Consider the following 15,924-nt stretch of genomic DNA (forward strand, 5'->3'; position numbering starts at 1 on the left):
ATGTCTAAAGTTTTATTTAGGCAGTCATCGAATGTCGGAATTTTGGTTCTTCTCCACTTTTTCACAAAAGAGATTCTGGCAGCTGTGACTATATAGAGTATGTGCTTTAGATGTTTCCTAAGTTCTTTATCTTAAATTATAGGAAAAATTCCGATTCCAGTTTTACCTATAATTTAAATATTTGCTGGATCATTTTCTGGATTTCTGTGCAATATTGCTTAGCTCTAGGGCATGTCCACTAAATATGGTAGAAAGATCTTTTTATCTGGCCGCACTTTGTCTAGATGCACTCTTAGACTTTATGTATACTGCTGAATTTATGCAATTTAATACCACTTTAACTACCTTGACTCAATGCTATGGAATTCTGGGATTTTTGGTTTTGTGATCTATTTGGCCTTCTCTGTGTGCTTCTAGATATAATGGAAATAATGTAGTTTGACATCGTTTTAGCTGCCATGGCTTCATCCTACAGCATCCTGGGATTTATAGTTTTGTGAAGCATCAGCAATTTTTGGCAGAAAAGGCTAAAGACCTTGTAAAACTATTAATCCCAGGATTCCATAGATGGAGCCATAGCACTTATAGTAGTGTTAATGTGCATTATTTCTAAAATGTAAATGTACCCTCTGGTGCCACAACAAACTACAAATCCCAGATTCCATAGAATAGAACCATGATAGTTAAAGCAGTGTGAAAATGCATTATTTCTGCAGTATGGCAGCATCCTGAGACACATGTGGACTAGGTAGGCAGATTCTCTGGTGAGAAAGGATCTCAGAACAGAGGTGCAGAAAGTGAGGCTCATGGAGGTTTTGTATGCAGGTCCCAAGCCCCACTTTTGTGGACCTTGAAGCCTTTCTGGAGATCCCTCCAGGCCCTCTGAAAATAAAAGCTTCCCTGTGCTGATTTGTCAGTGATTTTCACCTGCAAAAAAAAACAAAACAAAACAAAAACAAACAAACCACAAATCAGTGTCAAATATGAGGACTTCACTCACCAGCCCTCCCAGAGTCCCCTTCAAAAAATCTCTTTTTAAAATGGTCTGTATCATCCAAAAATGCAAAGGAAAAGTGGATATTGTGTCATTTCCAGTGCCCCTGGGATATGTGGGTGCAGCCTGTGCGTGGGTGCAGCCTGAAACATGAACCCCCCAGCCCCTTGCAGTTGTCCATTCGTTTCTTCCTCTTCATTAAATTCTACCAAGTTATTGTAGCAGTTGCAGTTTAGCATTTGACGTTCCTTTTATGGTTAAATAATGCTAGGTTTTGCTCTGCCCAGCTTGGTATGGGAGGGCAGGGATGCATCTTCTCCTAGACAAGTCACAGTTTGGCCCCATCTTGCACCAAGTGTCTCTCCTAAATCCATCTTGGAGACAAAGATAGTTCTTCAGTCTTTTCCCTTCAAATAACATCTTGTATAATGTTAAAGACAATTTTACCTGAAATGTTTTAATCGAAAAGGATATTGTTTTAGTACATACATGAAAGATCTGATGAGCCTCTGAGGTTTATGGCAGTCATTAAAAAGCCATGGCTGTTGGCAAAATACAAGTAAAAGCTTAAAGCTGAAACAGATGTGATTTGTACAAGTGATGCTGAGAGAAACATTAGTGCAGTTATTCAGGCAAGCACAGCCTTTCATATATATTTTATTTGAGCAATATTAACTTGAGTTGTCTGTGTTAAACATACAAACATATATGTATGGTGGAGCTGTGAAAATGGCTATTTGTTTAAGGGACTACTGGGTTTCATATTGTTTAGACAACATTAACATGTTAAATGTTAGGATTTATTGGGAAGTTTCAGGGTTTACTGGAAACCATCCATAGCCATTTATTGTGGATCTTCAAGTAAATGTGACTTCATTGTTCTTTTAAATAATCAGAGTAGTTTACATGTACAGGGAACACAAACATCTGTACATTAAATGAGGCAAAGCTAAAACAGTGTTGATGTTCTCAGATTCCAATAAGCAAATGCTTTTTTCTTTTAATGGCTTTCCCTCATCAGATAAGCAAACACACAAATTTTTGATAATCAGCATTGTAGTCAGCTCTGAACAATACAGAAATAACATTTTAAAGATATTCTTTTCCTTTTAAATAAAATAAATAGCACAAGCTAAGAATCCAAATCTCCTCTTCATGCCAGAGTCAAATGACTTTGTACTCTAAGTTTCCAGTTTTAAATTCCTAGACTTCACGGAACCAAGAGTTCAAACACAGAGGGGACTGCTGATATTTTTGTCCATTTGATATAGACATATCATGTTCCATTCACTTTACTTGAATTCTTTCACTTGGGACTTTAAAGATATAGTGTCAATTAAACCATGGTAAATTAAATAGTGGGGGTTTTAAAGAGAGAGAGAGAGAGAGACAATATCTCAGATGAAATTATTTCAATATTTTTATCCCATATTGTAAAACCAGAAGAAAGTCTGCACTCCAAAACTATGCATTAATGTCAAACGATCTTGAATAAACCATTCTTAAAGCAAATTAATTTCTGAAGTTAAGCTACAAGAAAAATTGCTCCTGATCTAAGGGAGTATTAAGAGCACAAACAAGCAGACATTAATTGTTAACACCCTGTTTCAAAAACTAATTATAAATATAGATAAAGTTGCTATATTCCAATTCCTTAGATTTGGCTACCAAATTTGCATATTGGATACATTGTTCTAATTAGGCAAATTATTCTTATTTGAGTTCTAATTGTGCAGATTGGACATTGCTTTTTACATTTTTTTCACACAAAAATACCATTTTTACAGTTGCAACTGATCTGAAAGAACCAGTGTGGAGTAGTGCTTAAAGTACTGTAACTGGAACAGAGAGATCCAAGTTCAAATTTCACGTTATGCATGGAATAAATAATCTCTCTATGGCCATGTCTAGCTCTCATTAATCCTACTTTATCATATTGCTGTAGGGATTAATCGAGATAGAGAAACCAGCTAAAGTGGACATGTATATTCCTAGTATAGTAAAGTGGGCCCTATCCTCATGAAGGCATGGCAGCCAGGCTGCCACATGAAGGCTGCCACTGCTGCTGCTGCCCTTACTGCTCAGACAGGCCACAGAAGTAAGCATGTATATAAAATGGTAAGTGGGCTTAAGTCCTTAATACAGTACATAAAATGTTGAAGAACTTGAGAACCTGCATTTTTTGGTATCCATAGTGGGTCCTGGAACCAATATCAAGGGTCCACTATATAAATAAAAGAACAAGAGCATTATTAAGATTTGGCCATGCACAAGACACTTCTAGTCTTGTATCACTTTTTTGCCATAATTTTATCTCTGATGACAAAAAGATATGTCACATAAAAATACCCCAGAAAGCTCATGAGAGTGCCCATCGTCTGATCCACAGGGCAATATGGAGAGGAATATAGCAATAACAAATAGCAGTAATGGAAGGAGAGAATGTGTGGCCTGATTTCCTTCAGAGACACAGAATAAATATTTTATTAGAAGAACAAAATAATTGACATTAACTGTTTTTCACCTATTTAACATTTCTTCAAAATGTGTATTAAAAACAGCTCATTTGTGCTAGGATATTTGTGGTCCCATCCAATTATTGTTCAATAATGACAGTTAAGGTAATGATAAATGTTTGTACTTTTGCATTTACATTCCTACTCACCTCACTTATTATATCATCACAGTTCAACAATGCATATAAATATCTGCCAACCAAGACAATTGCTTGCATATAGTGAAGCAGGTTGCAGTTCACAAAAGCTTATACCAAATAAAACTTGTTAGTCTTTAAGGATAGATACTGTTGGGTAAATAAGAGTAGATATTAGATTATGTTGTTTTAGCTACAAAAGATTAAAACTTCCTTGAAAACTTTAGAAGGTATTCCATAGAGTAAGGGAAAAAATTCAAAATGAGCAATCCCATACAAGCATTTTACTTCTCTTTGACATAAATCTTTTTCATATCCTCACCCTTGCAACTGATATTTTGTTTCCCCAATAACGTTTACAGTGTGGAGGTAAATGGTATTCCACTCTTATGTGCATTTAACTTAGCAGAGCATGTGTGTTAATAAACAGTTCAAATGCCCACACCATATTCCCAAGACAAATAGATGTGGAATTAGCCAATCAAAAAAGATTGTATCTTTTCTTTATAATTTTTGGATCGATTTCTTCAAATCTTAAGATTCACATCAAGCATCTACCTTAATAGACTTCTATTTACCCTGCCTTCTTGCCTTTCCCCTACTCCTTATTTCCTCAGTCATATCATTAGGAAACAGAACTCCTAATTCGCTCCACCCCAGTCTTCTACCACCACCACTTCATGCCTTTGCCATGAACCCCTGTCTAGTTCTTTTCACTCTGTTACTGCATCTCCTAGCCCTTCTGTCCTTCTTTCACCTTGTCACACATCTCCTTCTCTTGCACCATGGCCTTCCTCATGTCTGCCTCTCTTGCACCTTGTATGCTTCCACTGCACCCTTCCACTGAAGACTGCTATCTTCCCTTCTTTCCCACCCTCCCTCCCCTCCCCTCCCCTCCCCTCACTCTCCCTTCCCTCCTACTCACTCCTTCACCTCACTTTTCATCCTTACAGTGTGCCACTCACTTCTTATACTCCTCAACTCACCCACCACATTCACTCTCCCATCTCTCTTCCTACTCCCACCCTTGCCTGAGCTCCTGTTCTCACAGTGTGCCCCAGGCTTGCTTCTTTTTTGTGCACCACCACTTGTCCTCTCTTCTCATATGCCAGAAATTCCTGGGCAGATTTCTTTCTTGTGTAAAAGGTTGACCAGAGAGTGTCTCTGCTCCATATCTCATCTTTTACAGAGATTAGAGACCTACTTTTATTTTTAAATGAAACCTTGGAATTCAGGCCATACATTCCAAGCAGATTCTGGGTGGCATTCGTAGTATCCAGGTAAAACCCAGTTATCCATGTGATATGGCAAGCCCAACTTAGATGCTTCAAAAACTGACAGCACTCTAAAATGCATTTTGTTAGGAATGTCTGCAGCTATACGATGCAGTTTGTGTGAAGAAACTCTGTTATTAACCTGAGATGTATTGTCATTGTAACACATTTCAGGTACAATGCACACGCACACTCCCCTCAAAACCTAGGAAATAAAGAAAGGAAAAGGTGTGCCAGGAGCCCTTGTAGTGCAGTGGTTAAATGTCTGTACTGCAGCCAAAACATTGTGAGTTTGATCCTGCAGGGCTCCAGGTTGACTCAGCCTTCCATCCTTTTGTAGGTCAGTAAAATGAGTATCCAGCTTGGTGGGGGCAATTGGCTAACACATTGTAAAACACTTAAGAGAGTGCTTAGCTCTATAAAGTGGTATAGAAATGTAAGTGCTATTGCTACTTATGTCCCACTGGAATGAATGGAAGTAAAGTGCACTATTAAATGCTGAAATCTTGAGTGATTAAATCTCATACTAGGGCATGTTGCAATTCCTCTAAGAGCTGTCCTTGATTATTCACAAGAATTAGTCTTTGGGACTTATACAGTGCGATGTATGTCTAAAGGTACAGTCAATGTAAGTTTTAATCATTTCTATTAAGATTTTTGGAGAAGTAATATTTGTAAAATAAAAATCTAGAGAAGTCAGAAAATCAGTAATCCACACAGTACATGTATTCCTATGCAAGACATGAAACTGTAGCAGCTGCAAGTAGGATTTGCTTCCATTTTCAACTGACATGAGGATCATTGTTTCTATTTGCTGATACACCTATCAGAGCTTGTAAAGGCTTCTTCTTTTTTTCTTTTTGGCCTATAGCCAGAGTCTCCTGGCCAATATGGAATATTCTGGAACCCTCAGTCCAATTGAAAAAAGCTTGTTATATTCATATCTGGACACATCTAAACCATGTGGCATTCAAGGAAGGTGAAAATTGAGTTAGCTGGATTTGAAAGATCTTCTCCCTTTTCTCACAGTGAAAGGTTGCCTTGAAAAAAGACAATTCATATAAAGAGTAGCTTTCTGGTGGGCTGGTAGAAAAATGTAGAAGAGGGTGCACCAAGGAAAAATGAAGTAGGCTCCAAAGGATGCTGTAAATGTCATCTCCAATAATACACATTGTTCTGAGGCTAGTATGTTGGTAAAGATTCTTCCACTTCTAGTGGACATAATGTTAAACTATGAATGACTTAAGGACTTTTTACTGTTCTGTTCAGTTTATAATTGTTACATTCTCCATTTCCCCCCTTTTCACATGTTTGGCTGCAACATTCGCTAAATCTAAACAACCGTCTTAAAGTTAATACACTGTCCAGAGCATTAGATGTGTTGCTATGGTGTAAAAAATATTTAACTTTGCTAGCTGTTTTTGGTTTGTTTTCTTGTGTTTATTTTTAGTTTGATTTATTTAGGGAAGTTTCACAGTATAATGGTTTAAGGTGTTTGTAAAACCATAGAAGTCAAAAACTGCTTTGCTTTCTCTGTCCATTTAAGACCAAAGATTTTACTTTACCTTAAAAGAAAAAAAATTACCTTGAACATGCCATATTATCAACAATACCTCACTGATTCCTAGATTCTTGGAGAGATAATGATGATGACCACAATCTTTATCATGATCATGGTTATGATAGACTGATTTCTTTTTAATTGCTCTCAACATTGTTGGTTTTAAATTAAGCTAGTTTTTAACTTCTACATGTGTAGTTTCGAGGTGAAAGACAAAAACTGGGAGAGGTAGAAAATTAAACGTTGATATTTAGGCTTCAGGGTTGGGATCAGTCTGGGTGCATGATTGCCTTCTGAAACAATTTTAGGAGACTGTGGCTTTGACTCCTATATCACAGAAGTTCATGATTTCTAAGTTCAGCTATGGTCTTGTTTTAAACCTGTTGTGCCATTTTCATAAAGTATAGTTTGTTTTATATCACTTTATGGTTCTTAACCGCTCTAGCAAGCCTGACCTCATTCTGTGCTTTTGCTTTTCTGACTTTCCCTTACATGTGCTAGCTATTTGCTTGAATTCCTCCTTGGTTATTTCCCCCTTTTTCCATTTCTTATACATGACCTGGTTAAAATTTAGCTCTTATACATGTCCAGTTTCTTGAGACACCTCCCATTTTTCCTCCTTGTTGGAACAGTTTGAAATTGTGCCTTCAGTATCTCCCTTTTAAGAAACTCCCATCCACCCTGAACTCCCTTCTCTTTTACTATTTTTAACCATGGGATCACCTACAGTATTTCCCTTCATTTACTGAAAATCAGCTCTTCTAAAGTCTAGAATGCATGTCTGACTATGCCTGGCTTTTCCTTTCTACTGTATAACAAACTCCAAGATACTCCTTTCATGACCGAAAGGCTGTGGACTCAGAGGAAGAGGCTGAGCCAGGCCCTAGCTCTGTTATGCCAGCTCCAGCAGAGTCAGTGGAGCCAGGCCTTAGCTCTGTTCTGCCAGTTCCAGCAGAACCTGTTACTCAGCAGTCCAGTCTCCCTCCAGCAGAGAGACCAGGCCTGGCAGACAAAGAGGAGCAGGATGAAGTCGTACCTACTTTCAGCCAGAGAAAGACAGAAAGGGCATGCCTCCATCAATCTAGGAGGTTAAATGAGAAATGCTCAGCATTCACTAAGCAGCTGTCATTAGGAACTGGGCCAATATAAACAGCTGCAAGATGCCAAGCTTCTTTGTCAGAGCCTATCTGCATTCCCTGGCAAAACCATCTTGCTCTGACTCCCTTGCACTTTGTTGCCTGCTACCTTGCCTCTTGGACTACAGATTGACCTGGAACCTTTGACCCTGGAATTGACTCATTGACCTGCTCTCTGGAATCATGGACCCTTGGCTTGCCCCCTGACTCTTCTCTATTGAACAGTGGACTGGTACTGTAATACTGGACTTGCTTTCTTGCTGCTACAAAGTCCATGAATTTGTTTGCTTTTCAAGCTGGTCTCAGCCTTTTTCAATAGTTTCATTGGCTGCTTTCCCAGACAACTCCCACCTAAGGATCCCACCACGTGCACCCCATTAACCAGTTCATCCTTGTTGGTTAGGATCAGACCTAAAATAGCTGATCCCTTGTTGCTTCTTCCACCTTTTGGACAATTAAATCATCTTCCAGGCAAGTAAGGAATTTGATAGACCTCAATGTTCTGGCTTTGTTTGATTTCCAACAAATATCAGGATAGTTGAAATCACCCATCAGTACTACATCTTTCCTTTCTGAGTGTGTGGTCATTTGTTCTAGAAAGCCATCATCCAATTCCTCAGTCTGACTTGAGGGGTCTGTAGTTGACTCCCACAATAACATCCCTGTTGTTTCCCTTCCCTTTAATTGTTATCCAGATGCTCTCCACCTTGCTTCCAGGATTTAAGTCCTGGATCTTTTCACAGATGTAGTCATCCCTGACATATAATGCTACTCCTCCTCCTTTCCTGTTTGGCTTGTTTCTCTTTAAAGGGTTCTACCCCTCTGTTTCTACATTCTAATCATGAGACTCATCCCACCAGGTTTTAGTGATGCCTATTATATCATATTTGCATTGTTGTGCTAGGAGTTCATCTTCATCTTGCTTATTTCCGATGCTCTGTGCATTAGTGTAGAGTCACTGAAGAACAGGGGTTCTCCCTCCTAGCTGCCTGTGTAAAGTTTTCTCCCTCCCACTGTTGGCTCCCTGCACCATTTTCCTTGTTCCCTCTATAGACATTTGCTTATTGTCTCCAGCCCTTGATGAACTCTCGCCTTCCAAAGTACTATCTCCCTCCCCCACATAATTCAGTTTAAAGCCTGATCAACTTTTTGAGACTATTACCAAAAATGTTTCTGCCAACTGGGATGAGGTGCAACCCATCCCTTGCCAGAAGCCCCCCCCCAAATGGAATTGCAGCCCATGATGCAAGAATCCAAATTGTTCCTCGCAACACCATCTGCGGAGCCAGTTATTTACATCTGGTATTTTCCTCTCCCGTCATAGACCATATCCTTCAACCAAAAGAAGAGATGAGATGACAACCTGTGAATTCAGCTCTTTTACCTGTATTCATACTATTGCACTACTAGTTTAACATTGAATCCACTACTAAATTGAGCCTGCACATCCAGATCCTTCAGCTTCCAACCCAGAGTCTCATAATCCCTTATGATATTCTGAAGGCTGCGCTTTGCAGTATCATTGGTTCCCACATGGACCAAAAGGAAGGTAGGCTTGACAAGTCATGTCAGCCTTTCTGTCACATCACAGATCTTTGCCCCAGGGAGACAAAACACCATCCCTACTGCTCTTCTTCTGTAGCTGCATTACGATCCCTGGTTTCCCTACTTCTGTGTGTGACATTCCTCCAACTGCCTAACTCCTGTGTGTGTGAAGTGACCTCCTCTGTAGAAACTTCCTGTGTATGTTTCCCATCCAGGACTGTCTGTTCTCTTCTGTCCAGGAAAACCTCTTGTTCCCTAATACCCAGGCCTCCAGCTGCTGGACCTTCTCTTCCAATAGGGCTACCAATTTCATGCAGATGAAGTTATCTACATCCATAAGCAAGTAGATAAACATCTTGCAACTGTTGCAAGTGACTGCAGCAGCTCCCTCACTGTCCATATTGAGAAGTCTAAAGTGGTCAATGAAACAGGTCTCTGGGCTTCCCCCTCCAAGCAAGTCTCTGACTCTCTTGCTCTGAGCAAAAGCCCTCCCCCCCCCACTTAGCCCCTTGAAGGAAAATAGTTGAAAAGTAACAGAGAACCCTCAAGCACAGCTTCCAGGTCTCCTTCTGCTGTGCTCTCAGTCTTCCCTGATTGTGAAATTCCTCAGCCAGAGGTTTCTCTCTCCTCTTCCTGTGTAAGTAATGGAGTCTGCTAGGCTGCTGTCTCAATCCCTATGATGCACCAAAGCCCCACCAGTCAGAAATAAAAACACTCCAAGATTGAAAAAAACCTCACCAGTGACTTAGCCAGGGGGGGCCCGTGGGGTCTGGACCCCCCTTCCATTAATTTATGTTACTACAGTGCGCCCACATCATACACAGGCGCATTATATGCTGCTTTCAGCATATGCTGAAAACAGCGCCAGAAGAAGTGGCGCCATGCACCGGAAGGAACAATGGCGTGCACGCCTGTGGCACACATACACCGCCTCGCCATCTACTTCTAATGGGGCTAAAACATACAATTTCTTTTATGCAGGGGGTCCGGACCGGATGTCCTGCATAAAACAAACTACCACTGTACAATGAAAGGCACGCGTGCATGCAGCTGTGCCACTGCACCCAAGCCCCCCCTTCCCCAAATCCTGGCTACGTCCCTGAACTCATCCAATGAAAATGGCTTCTCAGCCAGAGGTTTCTCTCTCCTCCTCCTCCTGTATAGAAAAATGCAAATATGCAGCAGGTTAAGTAAATGCAAATGTCTTGTATTTCTACTGAAAATCTCTGATATCTGTAGGAAACTAACATTTTAATATTAATCAATAGCAGGAATTGTAGTTTTCTTTAAAAGTTGAAAATATATTTTTCTTTGCATGTTTGTTTTCATATGTCCTGACATTAATTTGAACTAATTAGGAAATAGTTTAAAATTAGTTTTCTTCATATTAAAGTTACATTTGAATAATGATGCTTTTGTCTAAAATGCACATGTTTTCAAATTAACTATTTAAAAAGCATACCTTTAATAGCCCTGTGGTTGCATTACTCGTCAGTTTTGGAGCAGATTCTAGGAGATGCACAGCAGTGGCTGGAGATTAATTCATAAAGGATAGCATCAGTGACAGATTTACAGGGGTCCATGCTGTTAAATAGTTGGGTTCACTGTCAGGATGATACCTATAAGTGCTACTGGTAGGTCCAAGTATTTGTTCAGCTATTTACTCTTATCAGCACTGAACTATTTCTAGTTTTACATTTCCTTTAAAAATGACATTTAAAAATGCCAACTCCTACCTGACAGACCTTGCAGTACTCCTTGCGTGAAGGTTTGTTTATACATAATGATTCTTTAGACAGATTTACAAGTGTCTGTAGAGTTTTAAAATACTATTTCCCAACAGGCATTAAGGAAAAGACACTCAGTTTTGTAAATATTTTAGTTTGTTTAGGGATTTAAAAAAAGAAGAAGTTGAGCTAAATACAGCATTAAATCTGTACAGTGTGGCAAACTGCCCATCAGCAGTTCAAGCTATGTTTAAATATTTTGTTAATGATTTCTAAGCTTTGCCGTGGGAACTATAATATACTTCTAACAACACATAAGTTGAGGATTTTTAAATAATGCTTCTTGGTACATTCCACTAGCTTTAAGGAGTATAAGAAATGTTCATACTAGATTTCCACTTGATGCAACACATTCATCTAGAGAAGATAATTTCAAGTGTATTACAGCAAATTATTATGTAAACTAACTTTGTATTTGATATTTAAACTCAATATTATACTTGAGACTATATTTGAGACCTTCTGTATTAAGAAATCCCCCCTTTCATACACAAGAGTGCAACAATTCAGTGTGACAGTCCATGCTTATGAAATAATGATGTCTAAAAGAAAAAAAATTGATAAGGAAAGAAGAAAAACAACACAGGCATAAGCAGGTTAATTAGTCCATTTTACAAAAGAAAGGGGGGGATTTGGTGGGGAGGCCCATATAATTATATAATTATGCTCTCCTGAGCTGGTTGGATACTTTTACTTACTTTTATTCACATTAAAGGTAAAGGTAAAGGTAAACCTTTGATAAGGTTGTCAAGTTGTGTCCAGCTGTAGGGGTGGCATTCATCCCTGTTACTAAGCCAAAGAGCTAGCATTGTCAAAGACAAACCTGTGATCATGTGGCCAGCATGACTGCACAGAATGCTGTTACCTTCCCACCGAAGTGGTACCTATTTATTTACTTGCACTTTTACATGTTTTCAAACTTCTAGGTTGGCAGAACTGGGACGAGCAACGTGAGCTCACTCTGTCATGCAGCTCTTGGGCCTTGAACTACCAACTTAATGATTTTGCAGTCGTCAGAGTCTTAACTTCTTACATGTCTGCAATTTTTATTCTAAGTCATTCTGAGTCCCATTCATGAGAGAAAGATGAGATGTAAATCCAATCAGCCAGTCAATCTTCTGTCAGATAAAATGATCTGGAGAGAGATCAGTGAAGTCAAAGGCCAATCCCCTTCTTGGCCACTGGGGACCTAGGCAAAAGGGCAGTAAAACACGGGCATTAAAATGTCAAATCCATTAGTAGCAAAGTAATTTCCATTGAGATCCAGACAAACTCTGTCCAATGCAAGGCTAACTGTTCCTTTCTTAGGCAGAAAACGTTGAATTAATCAAGAAATCTCTGTACTGTTTTAGGTGCTGTATAGGTAAAACTTGCCAACTTGGAACTGACAAATCCAACTATCCTCACAATTCATTCTGCATGTGAGCAATAAGCTGCTTAGGCTGACCAGCTGTGTTAGATTAAACCCCTTGTGTATTTTTTTATGTTGTTAATTGCTGTCAAGTCACCTTCGATGTATGAATACTGGATCACTATGGCTACTTCAGTCACTCAGATGGGAAGGAAACTGTCATACCACAATTCACTTATACACTGTAATGCATCAGGATATTAGCTCATGAGTCCAATTCTAGCCACAATTGTGCTTGTTAAAGAAAAGTGAGTTGCACCTGTTTGTGAGCAGCCATTATTGCACATCTTTTCTGGGGCAGCTTCTGCCATTGTGCTCTCTTCCTGACTCCCCCTTAACCCCAATTCCCTACCATATGCCCTACCCAGCATGTCTTGAGGGGGTAGTTTATTTTTAATTATTTTTATTTTTACCTTTTCATGCAATTCTGGAGCTCTGCTACTGTGATTCAGGGGTATCACTAAAGTGGGTGCAGTGGTGCGGTCCACACTAGATGACACGCTAAAGGTGGGTGACACCACTGTTCACCCAACCTGCATCCTTTTAAAATGCTGAAGAGATGATGTGAGGGAGGGGGGGTGAGGCTCTGTGAGAGGAGAAAAGAGAGGCCATGTTTAAAAAAAAAAGAAATTCAATTTTATTCTTTTAAAATTTTCTTTAAAAACAGCACATCTTACCAAATTTTCATTTTAACCACATGAAACTACGCACATGTAAATATATTTAGGCTGCCCTTGTGATATTGTAATTTAAAGGTATAATTTTAATTTTGATAGTTGTTTATGTTACAACTATTACCATAACATTAAGTGGTACAAGGGAATTACAATTTATGAATAACATTAGTATTAAAAAACATTATTAAGGATTCGGTATGGTGTGTTATGAGAGGAGCTCAATGGCAAGGGCATGACACAATGTGTTACTGTACTGGGTGACACCAGTGATGCCACTGTTGTGGGTTTTTTAAAAAGAAAATAATAGGAATTTTTTTAAAAGAAATCAAGCCTGCTTGGAAATAGCAAGCAAGAGGAGGGAATAGGGGAAGAGGAGTCAAAACTGATACAACATGACTGTCAATATCAAAACTGCCCCAGCAGTGATGTTTCACACCTGGGAACCAGTACAACTACAAGCTCATTGACAGGTTTCCCCCGTCAATGAAAAGGGACATCTAACCATGCTTCAGATACACAGCAATTATGGGTCAAAGTTAGTGTGGTGCTATAAGTATCACCAAAGTTGGGTGTTTTTTTTTCTGGTTCTAATCATGGTTTAAAATCTGCATATGATAAAGTCCTCAGAGATCATGGCCTCAATCCATTGTAAGATTAATGAAGAAATACAGTGTGCTAGTAAAGTTTCAGTGTTTTATTCCAGTTGTGCAAGCTGCATTTTGTGGTCTCTAGGTGCATTAGTGCTTGTGCAACTGGTTTCATAACTAGAAATTGCATTTGATTTCACCATTGTACATAGTGTAGAACTAAATATCAACAAGCAGATAACTTGCACTAGTAGGATACATTATTATGTACTGCACCAAATCCATAGTTACTTCAAACTGCCTTTTTATTTGTCCCCCCCCCCCCTTTCAGACCACCAGTTTGTTATAGATGGGTAAAAATCTCAACAAAATCCACTGAACACTAGCCCAGTTTTCTTTTTCAGTGTGTAGAGCTGGCACAGTCTGAAAAGGCTGGAACTTGCCAAAGTGGGAGAAACCTTTAGCTCTGTGTGAGATCTGAAGCTTAAGTAACAGTTACGATTCAAATAATTATGCTTTTTGCCCCATTGCACAATAATTTATAGCTGCTATACAGAGTACATGGAAAACAAATTTAAGAAAAAATTATCAAGAAAATTTGGACTGAATTTCCCATGGGTAGGTGATATTAGATCCACAGAGCTCTGCATAGTCACCCTTTTCCAAAAATATCTGTACAGACTGTAGCTGTAATAGTCCCCTAGGTAATTATAGGTAGTAATGTGAATAGGGAGTTGTTCACCGAAAAGCACACTCACAACTCTGGAATAGATTAAGTTACACATATTTAAAACTCTTATCCAGCCACTTATCACTCTCTTTCTCACATTACTATGTGGATAACTAGTGAAAAGTGCCTGTCTACATTTATCTCAAGGTACCTTTTACATGCATTAGAGCTAATTAAAATAAATATTAACTGAATTATCACTGACTTACCACAAACTACACAGTTCTAGAATTTTCCCCCAGTTATTTTCATCACATAGTGCTACAGAGAAATTTGCAACAGGCTGTTAAAGCCAATGAAAACTATAGCATCATTACAAATTATTCATATTACTATGGCTTGTTAAGATGCCCTTATTTTACATTTTTTTTTTGTTTTAAATCCCTACATGTCTTCTCCTTTCCCTTCAACATCTTCCTTCAAATATGATTGCACCAAGATACTGATAGGTACTGATGTTCCAGTATTTGCTGTGTTTGGCTTAAAACATTTTTATAGCATTCATGAAACCAAAACCTCAGGGACAATCACACCTCAATATAAATCTATCCAGACTCCCAGGATTGGTATCTGAGACCTTCCAAGGCAATCTCAGTGACAACAACAGGAATGGTCTTTTCTGTAAAGCTGCATTTTTGGGTTTTTTAATGCTCTTCACAAGGATAGTCCACAGGCTCTGATATTATCATCCTTTCAGCACCAGGCAAGTATATATCTGGGAATACACACGCACAAACACACACACACACACACACACAGAGAGAGTGTATATATTCCCAGATACCTGGACACTAGACGTCTGTTGCAGGTTGATGGTTTGCCATGTTCCTATGGGTTGGTGGTGCAGATGCAAATATGAATACTGTGGAGGCACACTTTTAGTTTTTACTGGATTTAAATGATTAATAAATGCAATTGTAAAGTTATAAATTTATTATGATTTCCATTTTTTTACCGATTTCCATTTTCTTGCTATATTGACAATTGTGTATGTTTTCTTTTGGAAGTCACTTTGAGACTTCTTTGATGCTGGCAAATAACTCATTAATTTAATGAATGTACCTGTGAATGGAGGAAGGCAAAGGCAAGCCCCTTTTGAACAAATTTTGCCAGGAAATCCTGTGATAGGTTTGCTTTAGGGTTTCCCTGGTGGTGCAGTGGTTAAATGCCTGTACTGCAGCCATTCACTCACAAACCCTTAGGTTGCGAGTTCAGTACCAGCCAGGGGCTCAAGCTCGACTCAGACTTGCGTCCTTCTGAGGTCACTAAAATGAGTACCCAGACTGTTGGGGGGAATTAGCTTACACTTTGTAAAATGTTTAGGGAGTGCTTAAGTGCACTGATAAGCGGTATAGAAAAGTACTGGCTATTGCTACTGCCATAAGTCGGAAACAACTTGAAGGCACACAACAAACCCATACATGAAAGCACATCTTTCCCAGTCTGTAATTTAACATTCATATAAATCAACAAGTCTGATTTCCAAGAATATGAATACAGGATCAGGGTAATAGATGTTAAATTACATAAGGAAAGAACCTTCTTACTACTTTGTTTGTACAAAGACTG

General features: G+C 38.9%; 1 protein-coding gene across 4 annotated transcripts in view; it reads left to right on the plus strand.

Annotated features, from left to right (window-relative positions):
- FMN1 (formin 1) overlaps nt 1-15,924 on the plus strand; it is a 220,154-nt gene that overhangs the window by 174,260 nt on the left and 29,970 nt on the right. The gene's annotated exons all lie outside the window — the stretch shown is intronic.

The sequence above is a fragment of the Sceloporus occidentalis genome, unplaced genomic scaffold (assembly GCF_023333645.1).
Source record: "Sceloporus occidentalis isolate IW3139 unplaced genomic scaffold, rSceOcc1.0.p SCAF_4, whole genome shotgun sequence".
Lineage (NCBI taxonomy): Eukaryota > Metazoa > Chordata > Lepidosauria > Squamata > Phrynosomatidae > Sceloporus > Sceloporus occidentalis.